This window comes from Hippocampus bargibanti, linkage group LG04 (genome assembly GCF_051943395.1).
Source record: "Hippocampus bargibanti isolate YZ-2025 linkage group LG04, ASM5194339v1, whole genome shotgun sequence".
Classification (NCBI taxonomy): domain Eukaryota; kingdom Metazoa; phylum Chordata; class Actinopteri; order Syngnathiformes; family Syngnathidae; genus Hippocampus; species Hippocampus bargibanti.
In genome coordinates, this window is record NC_142737.1 from 28,236,903 (window position 1) to 28,257,192 (window position 20,290).

The window sequence follows — 20,290 nt, forward strand, 5'->3', positions numbered from 1 at the left end:
GACGAGCCGCAACGTCCACGTAAACGTCCGGCCGAGACCTCCTTCCAGGTGGCCGTCCAGGGTGAAACTGGGTGACTGGCATTGCACACCCACGTCCAGCCACGCTGTCGTCGTGCATGACGAATTGAGTCTCATCCACGACGAGCCGTGCAACGTCCGCGTCAACGTCAGTCCGAGACCCCTCTCACCGCTGGATCCCGGAGCGGCTCTGGACTGGTCTCGTTCCCCCGGAGCCGGGCAGTTCACGCCCACGTCGGCGTCCGGCCGAGACCTGGTCCCATACAGCCGTACGGGGTGCCATTCTGCGCCTGACAGTTCGACGTCCACGCAGAGCCATGTGCCGTCGCGTGAACGTGCAAGAGGGATCGCACTCACGCCCACGACGATCCGTGCCGCGTCTTCGTCAACCCCAGGCCGAGTCCCGTTCCCATCAGGCCGCCGCCCGTCGTATGCTGGAGAGGCAGCTGTTGCCCTCTCCACCGACCGTTCCCTGGCGAGTGGACCTTTTGGGAGACTGTTGGGACTTCTGGAAGCACCCCCTTGAAGGGGGGGTACTGACATGATCTGGTTGGCGACCAACGGGGGGGCGCTGTCGGCCCCGCCTGCACCTGCACAGGTGCTGGTCATCCCGATCAGATTGGCGACCAGCGGGTAGCGACGTCAGCCCTGCCGGTAGCCTCGCAGGTGCTGGTCATTATAATCAATGACACTTAAAAGGACACCTGGCACGATCATCCGGTGCCGATTCATTGTTTGTTTGCTGCATGCATTGTGTACATGTTTGTTTAACCTTGGCGGACTTTTACACTTGGTTTTCTTTTGCTACTTTGTATTTTTTCCATTCAGATCATTTTGATGTTTTACATTTTGTTACGGCTGACCTTTATTTTAATACAATTTGTCAAACAACCTCCTGCTGCCTCCTGCCTGCTTTTTGGGATCCGAACCCGCCATCACCACCTCGCAAACCGTGACACTTCCAGCTTTGTGGGCCAGGTTTCATCAGGAGACTGCAAGTAACAGAATTAATCATGTAGTATGTTACATTGCTACCTGACCTCAGGGCAGAATGAATGTCAATGATGAATTGTGAATGTGATTGGAAAACCAAAAAACAAACAGTTGTGTCTATTGAGGTGTTGCATCCACTTTAGCGTACTGGGAATTTATTCATCCCTTGTCATCACTTGTTACTTAAAAGACACTGAGATGAACGTTGACATCCCAAAATGAATCATTTCATTCGACATTGCAAACCAAGATACCACCAGCCTTCCTGTGAGTCAGTCTATTTTTGCCTCTTACAATAAATTCAATTCATGGGGGATGGCTTAAGGAAGGCAGGTGAAATCTGAATCCGCACCGCGTCTTCCCCTGTGCCCCCACTCCACTCTCATTTTCTGCAGGTATAAAATGAACAATAACCATCATTCATTCGTTGCAGTCTGGTATTTGTAAAGTTCCAAGCTGCTTTTTTTCCCTTTTCCAACTTGATCAAGCCGTTCCAAGGTAATAAATTTAGTATTTAGCTTCACGAAAGAGCCAGTATCTCCCTTATGATCAGTGGTAATTTTAGAACAAGTTTATAAGAATGCCGCAATCCATCTAGAGTCCACTTTATTTTGCCTTTTGTCCTTTACAGTCTGTATAAATTGAGCAAAGTTTCGCCCAACAAATCCGATATGTCTATGCTTTTTTTTGTTTTTGTCCTAATAAATAGTCAAGTCAAAGTCAGCTTTATTGTCAAATATGCTAATATGCATGACATACATACAGCACAGATGAAATTACTGTCCTCTCGGACCCAGCATGCAAGGCACTTATAATGACTTTAGCAAACATAATAAACATGAAAACGGCAATTTGCCGGGAGAGGGGAGCCGCTGCATGTTCACACGCCGCCATTCTTCAGGACTTGCTGTATCCTCTTTGTGATGACATGAAGCAGTTCTAGATGAAAGAGGAGAGGATCAAAGCATCCATTTCAGCAGTGGATCAGGGACGTCATGGTGGAATTTGCACGTCTACTACAAGCTAAATGTTGAAAGCAAACACGAAGCTGTAGCATCCATTGACGAAACGACATTGTCTCACATCTGCTGTCCCACATAAATCCACTTCAATTACAAGCCGCGACACACACACACACACACACACACACACGCATATTATTAGTATATTATTATTATTTGTTATTTAGTTTGTAGTTTTTTTTGTTCTTTTGACTTCAAGACGGCGCCGCAAGAGTGGCTGCCTTTCCAGCAGCTCATGTATTTTGTTTTTCTACTTTCATTCCTTTCATCACTTTGCTGCTGTGAAATGTAAATTTCTCCACTGTGAGACTAATAAAGGCAAATCCAATCCAATCCAGTCCATCCAACCGCAGACTGACAAACAGCACCGACCTTTCCGCTGAACAAAGCGGGGCTGTGAAGATGCTGCCCATTACAGGTGCAAAAAAACACAATGGCCCCAGAGCTGTCCAGCGATGACAGTATAATAGTAATAGTAACATCAAATGTATCACTTTATTTTTCTTAGAGCACTCAGGCTTACTCACGGATTTCAGTCTTCCATCTATTGCCATCACGGATTATCTTGAATGGAAGGGGTTGCGGAAGGGTGACGTAGCCTACCCCTGCTTATATTGGGCAAGAGGCGGAGGGACTAAATGCTGAACTGGTTGCCAGGCAGCCGCAAGGCACACCAAGTGACAGAAAACCATTCCCACCCACATTCACACACAACGCCCGTACACAAGTCAGGCGAGTGGACCACAACTCGTTTTTTTATCACATGTTGATGTCTCTAAATAGACCAAAGGTGGGAAAGTCGAAAGACGTGTGTGTATTGTCCCCTTCAACTGACATGAACCCAGTTTTGAGTGCAATCTCACCCCCAAAAAAGCAGGGAGATCTTGTCCATCATTTCTCTCTCTCTCTCTCTCTCTCTCTCTCTCACTCTCTCTCTCTCTCTCTCTCACTCACTCACTCACACACACACACACACACACACACACACGCGCACGCACACACACACACACACACACACACACACACACACACACACACACACACACACACACACACACACACACACACACACACACACACACACACACACACACACATTCTCTCTCTCTCACACACCTTTGTGCTTTTGATGCTAGCAGGATTAAGTGTACCAAAACAGATTGAAGATAATCTCTATTAGGAATAATGAGTGTGAGCAAACAATTGCATTAGTTCCTCTCATGATCATGTTGATGCTGAAGAATACAAATGGCAATATAATTATTCATGTGGATGGATGAACCGTACTTCTTAAAATATTTTGTGATTGCATGTAGACAGGGTGACAAGTACGACAGCACCTTGATTGTCCTCAGTGGCCAGTTGCGCTCTGTCATTGCAAAGGATAATGGGAACAAGGAGCTTGCAGGAGAGTATGACCGCGGGGACCTAATTGGCGTGGTCCATCTAAAAAATATTCATCAAATAGTCATTGTATTGAAGCATTGAAGTGGATAATGTCAAGTTTCCATTAAATATGAATGACCAAGGTTGAGGCCCTGAAGGAGCTCTCAACTCCCTTAAGAGGAGGTATCCTCAGTGTGTCACAAGGCTGATTCATTTGCTGGGACAGAAGATCTTGGGCAATATGCAGCAGGTCAACGAACGGTATGTACTGTCAAGGTCATATCACCTCGCAAGATTGCAGGGCTTTGCCCAGAAAACAAACTGATCGCTTGGCCAAGGTTCAAATAATTTATAGCATTATGTGCTGGAGATTATGTTATTTCTTTATATACAGTAAAGTCTCGTTATATCGATATCGGATATATCGATAGTCCCGGTTATATCGATGCTATTTCTATGCACGCACGGAGAAAATTACATGCAAACAGGGTCGGATATATCGATAATCCCGGTTATATCGATATTTTTTGGGACTCCCTTGAATATCGATATAACGAGACTTTACTGTATATTGTTTTGCTTTTCATAAGAGCAATATTATTTTCTACTATAGCTAGAAGTCTTCCCTCTCAAGCCATTGCGAAACCAATGGCCTTACTGCACACATAAGACAGTGTTGAACAGAACTCATTAATTCTAAACACATTTTTGCTTTTCCCTCATTTCATGAGTCTTATTAAAAAAATCACAAATATACTGTATTTTTTGCACTTTGAGGTGCACTGACAAAATGCCATGCAGGCACGAGAAGAACATGCAAAAACTCCACACAGAGAGGCCGGAGCTGGAAGTGAACCCCATACTTCTGTACTGTGAGGCTGACGCGCTAATCACTTACCATTGGGGAGCAACGACACAATTAAGATCACTTTATTTCATTCAAACGCTGCAAGGATTTCAATTTTCAAATGATCACATAGAAAACGACAATGACCCATCAGTAGCTTTTAAAACAGACACATGGCGTACTCATGATCCTGAGGGGTTACCTCTGGGCAGATGTTACCATGTTAGTGACCTTTGAATAGTGGTGGAAATGTACAGTACTGTATTGCTTTGTGTGGAAAGTCGGAAACACTCTGGATTTTGTAACAAAGGAGGTCAAACAAACAAGACTTCTGCCATATATGACCTTTGCAAATGTCGAGAGAAACAAAATGGGAACATGCATAAGTATTTATTTACACAGCTTGACTGTTGCCTTAGACCCGCAAACAGCAGAAAGCCTGTCCTGCATCAACAGCGGAGCTTGCCATGCAAGGTAATGGGACAGATCAGTTTGGTGTTGCTGCATTATTCATTTAAAATGAAAATAAAAATATTACATTTGCAGCAAAGTGTCTTTCTGCCAGACCATGTAGTGCAGGTGATGATTTAGAAAAATATTATTCAGGCCTTGGGCAAAATTATTGTTCTTTCAAAAGAAAACCACAGCAGCAAGTTAATTTCAGGTTAAAAAAAAAATTAGCAGTCCCCCATAATCTAGAAGTGCACACGCCAGGTTCATGTTTGGGCAGCAAGGGATTGGTTCACACCACAGGAGGTGCTGCAACATTTCTACACGGCTGTCATCGAATCCATCCTGTGTTCTTCCATCACCGTTTGGTTCGGGGCCGCCACAAAAATGGACAAAATCCGACTTCAACGGACAGTTAGGACGGCGGAAAAAATCATTGGCACCGCCCTACCCACTCTCGAGGACTTGCACACTGCAAGAATCCGAACAAGGGCGCGGAAAATCCTACTGGACCCTCCGCACCCTGCCCACCACCTTTTCCAACTACTCCCCTCAGGCAGGCGCTACCGATCCATGCGCACCAAATCCAGCAGACATTTAAACAGCTTCTTCCCCCAAGCCATTAACTCTTTGAACTCTTCAACAGTAGCCAAAATGGAACTGTATAGTGCCACTTAGCAGTTTTTTTTGACGACGATACTAGTGCAGCGTGTTCTACCGGAAACAAATTCCTTGTATGTTCTACATACTTGGCAATAAAGATGATTCTGATTCTGATTCTGATCATTTTGACTTGGTCATTTCAAAAGTAGCTCCTATGCTGAAAAAGTGTGAGCACCCCTGACTTAGATGCATATGTGACGGGTGTCACTGTCTTGAGCTCCACTATGCTGCCGTCTTAATAATACCAGACGCGTGGATGTCTTTTTATTTCTTTTAGTTCGGCAACACAGTATGGCAGAAGGGATGGGTGAAGTCGCATGGGTTTCGTCTTGTGATTAACATAAATCTCGTTCAAGTTGTTCTGAATATGCAAAACATTGTAGATAACAAAACAGTATGAACAACGCGTGATCCTTATAGTGGTTATTTACAGAAAAGGGGAATACAACACAAGTTCACTGTTATTTACATGATGCCCCTGAACGCATCACATTCGAGACTGTCGGAGGGAACACGTGGTCCGCTGGATAATGGCGGCACAGTACGACCTGCCACGAACACTCACGGCCAAATGAAACGCGACACAAGAAACTAAATACTATACAATAAAAACGAAATGAAACAATCATTACCTGCAACACAGTATGGCAGAAGGGATGGGTGAAGTCGCATGGGTTTCGTCTTGTGATTAACTGCGCAACAGAAAAGCACTATGAAGCAAATGTGCTTCAAAGTTCCACTCGACAAAACTTGAATTAAATAATACACAAAAAGTAATCTGGACTCGAAAGGAATCAGGGAACTAATTAGATAACACTAGACCAGGGGTGGGCAAACTTTTTGACTCACGGGCCGCATTGGGTCCTAAAATTTGACAGAGGGTAAGACGCATAGCAGACCCCCTTCCGCGCCCGCGGCGCCCGACGCCCGCCCCAGGAGCATTTGGAGGGAGTGTTTGGGCCGGAAATACTCTGAACAAGTTATGTCCATAATTTATAATATCACTTCAAATGACTTCGACTGAGCGTATTTTACAAAGATTCCACAGCATATAGCTATAGTTTACGTTTTTAGACTTGCGCTGAATATTCATGAAGTCTTGTTTTCGAGTTGATGACGATCCCCTTTGACGTCACATTTGGACCGCCCCTGACCGAGAAAGCGACACACCATGCATTTTGGGTACTTTGTTTGGTCTGAAAACTTTGTGTTGATCCGTGTCGATGGCGAAATTAAAAGGAAAACGCATAAATAACGCGATGGTGAATCGTTGTGTGTTGCACCAAGACAACTATTTGATATTCGCTGACACAAATTCCCAGCTGACAAATCAGCCCATTTCTAACGGAGCTTGGGCACCATCTTCTGCATTTTCTGGGTGCTACATTACTGTCATTGGCGGCTCGAATTGATATGGGAGGACTCCTTGAATCAATTGCAAACATTTATGCTTTCCTCTTCAGAACTATTTGAATCATATTCATAACTGGATGAGTAACAAGAAAACATCTTCTCCGAACTTGAAGCCATTGTTTTGATTCTCGATCAAAGGCAAGACGTCTTGGCGTGACGTCACGAAGAGGGGGGTGGGACCTTCTGAAACTGACCATTTCCGGATTCATTTTGAAGTCATTTTTATTGGTGTTTTTCATTTAACTAAAAATATCAGCCTGCCTGATTTGGGTATTTTAGATGCTATAAAACGTTTTTCTGATGTCAGTGGGAAACAAAAACAAAACATGGTGCCGGTTGTCCTTTAAATGTAGTATGTATAAACCTCATAGCACAGTAAGAACACTACAACCCAATTTATTAACTGTCTTTCAAATGTGAAAAATATCCCTGATTCGTTAATAAATTTGTCTCAAGGAATATGGCGTTTACATAGTATTTCGCAGATACTTGGAGGAGAAAATGGAAATAGATTAAAATAACGTGCATTGTGATTTACCAAGATTGCGTCTGTTTCCATTGAAGGGGCAAAGTTAAAGAAATCAACATTTATTGAAAAATGGAATCACTTTCGACATTCAAAACATATTATTACACAACGAAATATTCAAGCTCAATGATACCTACTTGTGTTAAATTCCGCCAAATCATAGAAGGTTTGTCCTGACCGCGCGCTCAACAAACTCCTCACAGACGCCCTCGCCTTCACTCGCAAACAATACACGTGTACCGTCGCGGAGCACACGGACGTAGGCTACCTACAGTTGAAATTTGCATACTCGGCACGGCAGCCAATCAGAAGCCTTCTTCTTTCTTCCGGACTTTATCAAGCGTTATAAAGTCGTGCAATTGCATATCATTTTCCAAAATAGTTGCACAGAACCTCAGCCCAGAAGAAAGATTCAAAAGAAGCTAACAAGATATGTGACGCTACAAAACGTAAATTTACATTAAACCGTGACTGTAAAGTGTACGTGAGACTTATAAAAGGGGCTTAGTGGCTCGTAGAAAGTAATGCAAACGTTGCTTTGTGCACCACAATGACAATTGACAACTGCAGCAAAATCTACAGCCTTGTACATTTACCGTAAATTAAGCACGGTAGCATTTGTAGTAGGTGCATTCTTGATTTAAAAAAAGAACTATACTTTGTGACAATGTTTTTGAATGTAATTAGTTGTCTCATTGTGCTTCAAGTTGTGAAAAATGGGCCAGGCAACTTTTCAGTTATCTGCCCTGTTGTTCGCTAACTTTTTGTCATGAGTTTTAGAAACTGTTTGTATTATAATTTGGGCAAATTCGGCGGGCCTGATTAAAAAGCCTAACGGGCCGTATGTGGCCCGCGGGCCGTAGTTTGCCCATGTCTGCACTAGACAGTACAAAGGGGGGAAAAAAATGAGATATTGTAATGAAAATGCGCGTTAATCCAGACCATTAGAGAAATGCGACTCACCATAAATCTCGTCCAAGTTGTTCTGACAACTATCAGACTTGGTGCCACACTGTGCACCGTTGCGTCACTTCCGTCATAATTTAATAATCTTAGTGCATAACTTCGTTACACATATATACATATGTAGATACATAGATACATAAATACCTAGATACATAGACACATAGATAGTTAGATACATAGACACAGATACAAAGATTCCAAGATTCCTGTTTGCTGTCTGGTCAAAGGACAGTTATCGTGTGCCCTCTCGTGGACAAAAAGTGCAAGTGTGACCAATTTATAGTGCTGTCCAAATGTACGTGGCTTTCATGAGCTGAGGTAGGTCACTCAAAATGTAAAATTGATCATTGCTGTGGGCATTATCTGAGAGATCTTAATTTTGAGCCTTCATTATCATTGCACTTTTCCTCTGATCTTGCTGGGGTCTCTTGCCAAGCTGCCAAATCATGTACAGTGAAACTCAGTTTGGGTTAATATAATGTGAATTAGACATGTTTCAGGATTCAAAGGCATTATCGACATGCAAGAATTAAAGAGTTTCACTTGTTGCTCGCTGTGTGGAAAATGGAAAAAATGCATAAAAGACATGGAATTGATATTTTTAATTCGTTGCAATTCATGGCTTATCCTCTAAGGGGCGCACTCGTTCCATCAGAGTAGAAGACACGCCGCATCACTGAGACAGACACAAAACAGCAGACGGTGTCAAAGCGACATCTGCTGCTTGTTACGACGTTGTTAAAACCTTGGTCTCTACCTCTGCGCTTCACTCTCATTAGCCAAAATGTCGTTATCCAAACGGAGAAAAACAGATAAGGAGTGTAGAATTTTCAAAGAAAAATGGACCACGTCCTATTTATTTACAGAGATGCACGGCAAACCTTTGTGCTTGGTGTGTTTGCAACAAGTTTCGGTATTGAAGGAATATAATATTCGACGCCAGTACAAGACTGATCACAGCGAAAAATATGACGGGTTGCAAGGACAACTGAGAAGAGAAAAGAGAAAAGAAGATCTCAGCAAACAGCAGTCAACTTTCATCCGTAGCCGACAAGTCAGTGAAGCAGCGGTAAAAGCCAGCTACCTAATTGCTAGAGAAATAGTATTAGCATCGAAGCCGTATTCCGACGGTGACGTTGTTAAACAATGCATGATGAAAGCGGCTGAATTTGTATGTCCCGAGCAGCGACAAGCTTTTGCCAATATTAGCCTGACGAGGAATAGAGGATGTCGGAACTATCGGCAGATTTAGACAGTCAATTGAAACAGTGAGTCAAGTCATTTATTGCATTTTCCGTGGCAATTGACGAGAGCACTGACATCACAGACGTGGCCCAACTGGCCATATTTATTCGAGGAGTTGATGAGACATTGACTGTTATTGAAGTTTCTTGAGTTGGTGCCAATGATAGACACCACAACGGCCGAGAACATTTTCGACTCTGTCGTTCCTGCATTGGACAGAGTTGTCCCGCGCTGTCAGCCTGGCTACAGACGGCGCGCTATCCATGGTCGGAAAGACAGCAGGTGTCGCGACAAAGTTCAAAGACAAAGTACAAGCCATTAATGGAGGAGGTAGTTTCTGGACATTTCACTGTATTTTGCACCAGGAGGCATTGTGTTGCAAGTCGCTGAAAATGGATCACGTCATGGAGGTGGTTGTTCGCACTGTAAATTTCATGCGGTCCAGAGGTCTGAAGCATCGTCAGTTTGACAAACTTCTCAGCGACAGCAACATTACCCACAGCCTGCCATACCACACTGAAGTGAGATGGTTAAGTCGAGGCGCTGTGCTGAGGCTTTTCTTTGATCTATGAGTGGAAATCGGACAGTTCATGGAGAAAAAATGAAAACCGGTGTTGGAATTACAATCTCAGGAATGGCTATGGGACCTTGGCATTCTTGGTTGATATTACTGAACACTTGAACAATCTGAACAAAATGTTGCAAGGCCGCAAAAAAAGTTGTCACAGTTTTCTGACAACATACATACATTTAAGTTGAAGCTGACTTTGTGGGAGATGCAACTGGCAAATGGCATCCCAGCTCATTTCCCCTGTCTGAGAGATGTGTGTGTGTGACCAGACCTGATGCGGACATGAAACGGTACAAAGACAAAATTGCAGGAGTACTGCGGGAGTTTGAGAAACGGTTTCAGCTATTTGGTGAACTAGAGAAAGAATTTTCAGTTTTCGGTCAAAATTCAGCTAGAGATAATTGATTTGCAGTGTGATGCAGATTTGAGGGGGAAATTTGCCTCTGTAGGTCTTGACAGATTTGATCAGTATCTACTACCATGGTACCCCAAATCAACAGTTTTTAAAATTTTGTGCATGTTTGGGACAACCTCCCTTTGTGAACAAATTTTCTTAGTGATGAATATCAATAAAACAAAAATGTGTTCAAGGCTCACAAACAAGCACTTAAATGACAGTGACAGCTCGTCAGGACATGACACCTGGTGTTGATGCACGTGTACAGGCCAAAATATGACAAGTTTGAGGAACAAAGACAAGTCCTTACACCTTTAAAATGCTGCCTTGGATACCGTTTAAACCGTAACTACAATTGGATTGGATTAGCCTTTATTTGTCTCGCTGTGGAGAAATCTACATTTCACAGGAGCAAAGTTATGAAAGGTAGAGGAAAGAAAAGAAGTAGAAAAATATAATACACAGCTGCTGTAAAGGTAGCCACTCTCGCGGCGCCATCCTGAAGTCAAAAGAACCAAAAAATAAAATTAAACAATATGACAACAGAAAGACACAGTCAGGTAGGTCACTCAAAATGTAAAATTGATCATTGCTGTGGGCATTATCTGAGAGATCTTAATTTTGAGCCTTCATTATCATTGCACTTTTCCTCTGATCTTGCTGGGGTCTCTTGCCAAGCTGCCAAATCATGTACAGTGAAACTCAGTTTGGGTTAATATAATGTGAATTAGACATGTTTCAGGATTCAAAGGCATTATCGACATGCAAGAATTAAAGAGTTTCACTTGTTGCTCGCTGTGTGGAAAATGGAAAAAATGCATAAAAGACATGGAATTGATATTTTTAATTCGTTGCAATTCATGGCTTATCCTCTAAGGGGCGCACTCGTTCCATCAGAGTAGAAGACACGCCGCATCACTGAGACAGACACAAAACAGCAGACGGTGTCAAAGCGACATCTGCTGCTTGTTACGACGTTGTTAAAACCTTGGTCTCTACCTCTGCGCTTCACTCTCATTAGCCAAAATGTCGTTATCCAAACGGAGAAAAACAGATAAGGAGTGTAGAATTTTCAAAGAAAAATGGACCACGTCCTATTTATTTACAGAGATGCACGGCAAACCTTTGTGCTTGGTGTGTTTGCAACAAGTTTCGGTATTGAAGGAATATAATATTCGACGCCAGTACAAGACTGATCACAGCGAAAAATATGACGGGTTGCAAGGACAACTGAGAAGAGAAAAGAGAAAAGAAGATCTCAGCAAACAGCAGTCAACTTTCATCCGTAGCCGACAAGTCAGTGAAGCAGCGGTAAAAGCCAGCTACCTAATTGCTAGAGAAATAGTATTAGCATCGAAGCCGTATTCCGACGGTGACGTTGTTAAACAATGCATGATGAAAGCGGCTGAATTTGTATGTCCCGAGCAGCGACAAGCTTTTGCCAATATTAGCCTGACGAGGAATAGAGGATGTCGGAACTATCGGCAGATTTAGACAGTCAATTGAAACAGTGAGTCAAGTCATTTATTGCATTTTCCGTGGCAATTGACGAGAGCACTGACATCACAGACGTGGCCCAACTGGCCATATTTATTCGAGGAGTTGATGAGACATTGACTGTTATTGAAGTTTCTTGAGTTGGTGCCAATGATAGACACCACAACGGCCGAGAACATTTTCGACTCTGTCGTTCCTGCATTGGACAGAGTTGTCCCGCGCTGTCAGCCTGGCTACAGACGGCGCGCTATCCATGGTCGGAAAGACAGCAGGTGTCGCGACAAAGTTCAAAGACAAAGTACAAGCCATTAATGGAGGAGGTAGTTTCTGGACATTTCACTGTATTTTGCACCAGGAGGCATTGTGTTGCAAGTCGCTGAAAATGGATCACGTCATGGAGGTGGTTGTTCACACTGTAAATTTCATGCGGTCCAGAGGTCTGAAGCATCGTCAGTTTGACAAACTTCTCAGCGACAGCAACATTACCCACAGCCTGCCATACCACACTGAAGTGAGATGGTTAAGTCGAGGCGCTGTGCTGAGGCTTTTCTTTGATCTACGATCAAACTCTTTCGCGATGAAGGATTTGCTTGTTAGATAGTCCTCCACAGCCACGATTGTACGTTGTTCCGATATCACAATTCTTCTATTAAATCCATGGTTTAATTGGTGTCAAACAACAGTACTGTATATAAGCTATGGTGCTAGTTCTTTTTTAATGTGCTCGCGTCGACAGGATAAACACGGAAGCTGGTTCCGTGACAGTACGAGAGAGTGCCTGAATAGAATGCCGGCGCGCAGCTGTGACGTAACAACAGCTCTTGTTTGTATCTGGATGTGATAACGGCTACGTTTTGTTATTAAAAAGACCGACCAGTAGTAATGAAAGCTGTGAGCTATCAACAGTCTCGGCCAATCGCTAGTTTTTTTATTGTGCTTGCGTCGACAAGATAAACACGGAAGCTGGTTACGTAACTGGGGGATCTTTAATTCAGTATGGAATGAAAACTAAATATTGTTGCAAAAACGATTGCATCCATATACAGTAGTGGGCATGTACATACAGTAACACTGCAACAGGGAAACTGCAACGCTTACAACTTACTGAACATTATGTATGCATGTTTTGTCTGAGAACCGTGTTGCATCTGAAAGCCGCCAGTAGAGGGCACCCAGGCTCCATAGGATACAGTATACAGTACAGTACAGTAAATCTTTAATCGATTGTAAACATGTATGCTTAACTCTTTCTCTTCTGTATTTGAATCATATCCATGAATGGATGTGTAACAAGACATCATATTCTCCGAATCTGAAGCCATTGTTTGGATTCTCCAGCAATACGTCTGTGTAAGCTCTCAGTCGTACAGGAGTGGTCCATCGATGAGAAGGTTTCTTCAGCCGTCATCTGTACAAAAGTGAAGGTTTCGGACGTTTCGCCTCCTATCCAAGAGGCTTCGTCAGCGAACTAAAGTCTGACTGGTCGTATCGGCCCCATTTATATATCCCTAATGTCCAGACCTGGTGGCGCCGGACACAGCTATGAAAAAGCTAGAGAAAGGAAAACATATAGACAAACAGATGTATTTTAGATTATACCCGGGAGAGGCCACGCCATGTATCTATGGCCTGCCAAAAATACATAAAGAAGGGTTCCCCCTCCGACCCATTGTTTGTAGCATTGACTCCTCTACATACAATGTAGCCAAATATTTAAAAACTATTTTAGCTCCGTTGGTTGGTAACACAGAATACCACGTAGAGAACACCACAGGGTTTGTAGAGAGGATCAAAGACCTCATATTGGAACCTGAGGAAACTTTGGCATCATACGATGTGACTTCTCTCTTTACATCTGTCCCAACCCCAGCAGCAGTCTCAGTGGTGAGGACGAGGCTGCTGGCGGATGTTTCTCTGCATGAAAGAACCAAACTGAAACCGAATCACATCTGCCAATTATTAGAAATCTGCCTTAATACTACGTATTTTCAATTTCGGGAAAAATTTTATAAACAAATCCATGGTTGTGCTATGGGCTCACCAGTTTCACCCATAGTGGCTAATCTTTACATGGAAGAGATGGAGAAACAGGCCCTCACATCCTTCCCAGGGACAAAACCTAGACACTGGTTTAGATATGTGGACGATACTTTTGTCATAATTAAGAAACAAGAAATTCAATCCTTCACAGATCATCTCAACTCTGTAGACTTCAATATTAAATTTACTCGTGAGGACATTCAAGAGAACCAACTAGCCTTCTTGGATTGTAAAGTAATTATAAAAGAGGACAGAGCGCTAAAAACAGAAGTCTTTAGGAAGGCTACGCACACTGACCAATACTTACTTTTTGACTCTAACCACCCTTTACAACATAAACTAGGAGTTATCAGAACCCTCCAGCATAGGGCTAAACTAATACCAACTAGCACTGAAGGTAGAGAAAAGGAGTCAAAACATATCAGGAGAGCACTCACTAACTGTGGGTACCCTCAGTGGTCATTCAACAAAGGTCAGAAAGAAAGAATAGCGAACGAAACCAATAATTCTCAAGATTCTAAAAGGAGAGGAGTAGCAGTACCGTACATTGCAGGAGTTTCTGAAAAATTACAAAGAGTCCTTTGACAACATAAAATTCCTACTTATTTCAAACCGATAAACACGTTAAGGCAAAGATTAGTGCATCCAAAAGATAGGCTACCAAATGAAAAACAAAGTAATGTAGTTTATTTCATACATTGTAAGAATGAAAATTGTAAAGAGCAGTACATTGGGGAGACTTAACAAATTCTCAAAAAAAGACTTTATCAACATCGCAGGGATAATACTAGTGGGCCTCAATCGGCAGTACATTTGCACCTAAAAGCTACTAACCACTCATTTGACGACAATGAGGTTAAAATCTTAGCGAAAGAACATAGATGGTTTGAAAGGGGGGTAAAAGAGGCGATTCTTATAAAACAACAAAATCCTTCATTAAACCGGTCTGGTGGTGTGAGGTTCAATTTGGATCGTTCATACGCGCCCCCCCCCAACCTGAGAGTAGGCCCCTTTCATAGCTGTGTCCGGCGCCACCAGGTCTGGACATTAGGGATATATAAATGGGGCCGATACGACCAGTCAGACTTTAGTTCGCTGACGAAGCCTCTTGGATAGGAGGCGAAACGTCCGAAACCTTCACTTTTGTACAGATGACGGCTGAAGAAACCTTCTCATCGATTCTCCAGCAATGCAAGACGTCTTGGCGTGACGTGAAGTAATTTTTATTGGTGTTTTGCATTTATCATACTGCGTGTTTTGGGTATTGTAGATGCTATAAAACCTTTTTCTGATGTCAGTCAAGAAACAAAAATGTTGGTTGTCCTTTAATGCACAGTATGGAATGTACAGTCATTTTCAAAATGATCACGCTTCAGCAGACAAAACAACAAACATTGATGCAAAAAGCGCTTGCATTCATATACAGTACATGTACATAACACTGCAATTATGTATGCTATTTAAAAAAAAGTCATCAATCTTCTTCTGCTTCCCATTTTTATATTTTAATATAAACACTTCCATCTTGTTTAACGTTTCTAAAAAACCGGATGCCTTTTCTACGGATTCAAAGAAAGATCGCATGTCCGCAGCACCTTGCAACGCTTTTGTCGGTGTTGCAATAGGTGTGCATTCAGTCGGTTCTTCTTCATCCTCATCATCATCAGTACCGTGTTGGATTCCCCTCAACAGCCACGATTGACCTGTGCTTCGTTCAGAGATCACAATTCTTTCGTTTCGCCATTGTTGAAGACACACGAGCTGCCGTCTGCAAATGAAAATGGTGTCTGCTCGCGGGAGCTGGTCACGTAACCAAGACACGTGACCAAGTCGACCAATGGCGCGACCGATGTATCGATATAAACAGCAAAATGCTAAGCAAATGCTTAGCTTGTAGTCAACGTGCACATTCCACCATGATGTCCCTGATCCACTGGTGGAAAGATGCTTTGATCCTCTCCTCTTTCATCTAGAACTGCTTCATGTCATCACAAAGAGGGTACAGCAAGTCCTGAAGAATGAATGTCTCTCTATGTCTTTGTTTTGTCATATTGTCTCTATGCTGTCATATTATTTGTTATTTAGTTTTTTTTTGTTCTTTTGACTTCAAGACGGAGCCACGAGAGTGGCTGCTTTTCCAGCAGCTCACGTATTTCGTTTTTCTACTTTCATCACTTTGCTGCTGTGAAATGTAAATTTCTCCACTGTGAGACTAATAAAGGCATATCCAATCCAATCCAATCCAAAATGGCCGGCGGGAGATGAAAAGGAGCACCGTAATAACCGGATTATCGTAATAACCGGGTATCGTACTAAACGGAAGTAATTATACATAAAAAGACTAGAAATGTGCACGGGAAATGAAAATAGTATCGTAATAAGCAGTATTATCAATATAACCGATATCGATATAACGAGACTTAACTGTAGCTATATTTTACGTTTTAAAACTCGCACTGAATATTCCGGTAGTCTTGTTTTTGAGTTGGTGACGAGTCCTCACCCTACGTCACTGAAGGAACGCCCGTCAGCGAGAAATACCTTGCATCACCTCATACCTTGCATCACCTCAATGCATTTTGCATTACTTTGTTCCGTGTTGATGGCGAAATTAGAAGGAAAACACATAACGCGATGGTGAATCCTTGTGTGTGGCACCGATCATCTATTTGAAAATTGCAAGGAATTAATCAGCCCGTTTCCACTGAGCTTTCCATGGAGCTTTGTCGCCCTCTTCTGCCTCTTTTTGGTGCTACATCCCCCCGCCCCCCAGATGACACCCATTCGGTGCTACATTTCCCCCCTCAAAATGACGCGGAATAAATTAATCGATTGCAAACATGTATGCTTTCCTCTTCAGAACTATTTTAATCACATTCATAACTGGATGAGTAAAAAGAAAGCATATTCTCCGAATCTGAAGCCATTGTTTTGATTCTCGAGCAAGGCAAGACTGTCATGATCTGGTTGGCGACCAACGGGGGGCGCTGTCGGCCCCGCCTACATCTGCACAGGTGCTGGTCGTCCCGATCAGATTGGCGACCAGCGGGTAGCGACGTCAGCCCTGCCTGCAGCCTCACAGGTGCTGGTCGTTTAATCATTGACACTTAAAAGGACACCCGGCACGACCATCCGATGCCGGTTCATTGTTTGTTTGCTGCTTGTTTGCTGCATGCATTGTGTATGTGTTTGTTTAACCTTGGCGGACTTTTACTTTTGGTCTTCTTTTGCTACTTTGTATTTTTTTCATTCAGATGATTTTGATGTTTTACATTTTGTTCCTGCTGACCTTTATTTTAATACAATTTGTCAAACAACCTCCTGCTCCCTCCTGCCTGCTTTTTGGGATCCGCACCCGCCATCACCACCTCGCAAACCGTGACAAAGACGTCTTGCCGTGACACCACGAACATGGGGGCGGGACCATCTGAAACTGGCCACTTCCGGTTTCGAATTGAAGTACTTTTTAGACACTTTAAGTCATTTTTATTGGTGTTTTGCATTTGAATAAAAATATCATACGGCGTGTTTTGGGTATTAGATGCTATAAAACGTTTTTCTGATGTCAGGAAACATAAAAGTGACGTCGGTTGTCCTTGAAGTCATATCTATCCTCACAGTCTGCCATTTCCCTTTTCCTGCCTGTCGTCCCAATCCTACACAAAGCAAACAGTTTCTCTCTCACCATTGACAGTTCAACCGTGTCCCCTCCCTTTTTCAGGTCAAGAGCCTAGGTGTCATTCTCGATAGCTCACTATCTTTCAAATGCCATATAAATAATATAACTCAGTCTGTATATTTCCACCTCCGTAATATCAATCGTCTCCGTCCCTCTCTAACCCCTCATACCGCTGCTATCCTTTTATCCACAGTCTTGTCACCTCCCGGATGGACTATCGTAACTCACTTCTTTTCGATGTCAATCAAAAAAATTCTCCATAAACTCCAACCAATCCAAAACCCCTCAGCCCGGATGATCACTGAACACCCTCATTTCACCACACCACCCTGCACTCCAGCAGATCCACTGACTCTGTTAAACTTCAACCAACAATGGCCATAATCTGATCCACTGGTGGAAAGACGCTTTGATCCTCTCCTCGTTCATCTAGAACTGCTTCATGTCATCACAAAGAGGGTACAGCAAGTCCTGAAGAATGAATGTCTCTCTATGTCTTTGTTTTGTCATATTGTCTCTATGCTGTCATATTATTTGTTATTTAGTTTTTTTTGTTCTTTTGACTTCAAGACGGCGCCACGAGAGTGGCTGCTTTTCCAGCAGCTCATGTATTTCGTTTTTCTACTTTCATTCCTTTCATCACTTTGCTGCTGTGAAATGTAAATTTCTCCACTGTGAGACTAATAAAGGCAAATCCAATCCAATCCAATCCAATCCATAATCATTCTGTCTCCCAACGTCACCACAGGTGCCTTGATGTCATTCTGTTGTCTTTTCCCAATCATTTCTTGATACTGCGCCTCGGGGGCTGATGGCGTCATCTTATCTAACTGGGGATCAGTCCCAGCATACATATTAGCATGATTGTGCCGGTCCCAAGCCCGGATAAATACTGAGGGTTGTGTCAGGAAGGCCATCGACGTAAAAGCTTGGCCAAAACAAGCATGCGGATCAAACCTCTAAAGATGGAGGACACTGATTTGCTGTAGCGACCGCTCGAAGGGAAAAGCCGAAAGGAAAAGAAGAAGAGGTCATTCTAAATGTCCGTTTTTTATTGGGCTCTTGCTTTTTCTTTCTTTTTTCGTTACAGCACATAATACAGTGGCTGCTAACTGTATTGCAGTGGCTAACTAAATGTACTATTTATTTCCTTCAACTTGCATCATAAATCACCAACGACACCACCGCTGAACAAAGCATAGAAACAAGCATAGAAACCGTAGAAACAAGCATTTAAATATAGCGATTAATTTCACATAAACACTTACATCACCTTACATCAATTAAATATAATTTACGCAATAAAATCCCACAAACAATTTTGCCTACTTGCCGCTCCAAAATTTGATCTTCGACTTTTTGTTTCAAACAGTCCAGCAACAAAGCATGTCCGTTCTCACCTTCTTCTGAGTAAAACGAAACCAAAACAAAAGAGGGGAGGGGGGGGGGTGGAAAGTAAAACCTGCACCGGATTTTTTTTCTTTTTTATTCAAATGGATTGCAAACATACAAAGTAATAGAAACAAACAAACAACACTGCAAACAAAACACAACACAAGTAAACAAAACCGTTGGTTTTGAATAGCTCGTGGAGCTTCTAGATGTAAATCAGAGGTGTGTCTCAGCAAATCTTTCTGCATACTTAATATTTTGTAAATAGTTGGCAACATATACATTAGGTGACATAATCGCGTAAAAGACAGAACCTGATTGCACAGGAAATAAGAGTACCTGACAGATAATCATTATACAAAAAGAAAAAAGAGAGAAGAAAAAAATAGAAGAGAATGAGAGAGCGGGGGGGGGGGGGGTGCCAGGGGTGTTGACATTTCATTGAGCCTGCACAAAATAGTGAAATTGACAAAAAAGAGAGGGGGGAACACCAGAAAAATCGGCAAGCACATCCTATGCCATATTTCATCAACAAATCATGTGTTTTGATAGCGTTTGGGTCGGCAGATGGTTGAAATGTTTTCTGATATAGTTTCATTTCATTTTGAAATATTACAAATAGGGTTTCCTCCCACAAAATTTAGATTCATGAATATGATGTTTGGCAAGAAAAACTAATAAATTAATAATACAATATTTGTCGTTGGTCTTGTTGTAATATCCAAACAGCATGTCTTTGTAATGAAATATGAACGGAGAAGTGATTTTACATTGAACATAGTATTTGACAAAGTGTTTCCAGAAGCGAGTAGTTTCGGGACCAAAACCTGCACCGGAGATGACAACACATCAACGTAATGAATGTCAAATAAAATAAAGCACAGTCTGCTGGTTAACCATGGAATAGCAGCTTCAGAAAAATCTGTATCAACAGCATTTACACATATACAAGAGTGCCCGCCTTTACATCAGCTCCTGTATTCTGTTTATTCTTCTTTTCCTTCCCTCCTCCTTTCATTACTATGCTAATAAAGGTTTATCTATTCTAATATAATGTAATATTAAGTAATTATTTCAAATGATTTGATAATGTGTATATTCAATTGGACCATACAGTGTGACATTAAGATCTCTTTAATGACAGTAAAACCATAGACGAACAAGACGTATACTATACATGTA

General features: G+C 42.4%; 1 long non-coding RNA gene across 1 annotated transcript; it reads right to left on the reverse strand.

The window, feature by feature from the left end:
- Positions 1-1,725: 1,725 nt before the first annotated feature.
- LOC148899617 (uncharacterized) lies at positions 1,726-19,115 on the reverse strand. The gene is made up of 3 exons (XR_016114871.1): positions 19,034-19,115; positions 3,374-3,479; positions 1,726-1,950 (listed from the first exon to the last, which is right to left on the reverse strand). It is a non-coding gene; the product is annotated as an uncharacterized LOC148899617 (long non-coding RNA).
- Between the last annotated feature and the right edge of the window lie 1,175 nt (positions 19,116-20,290).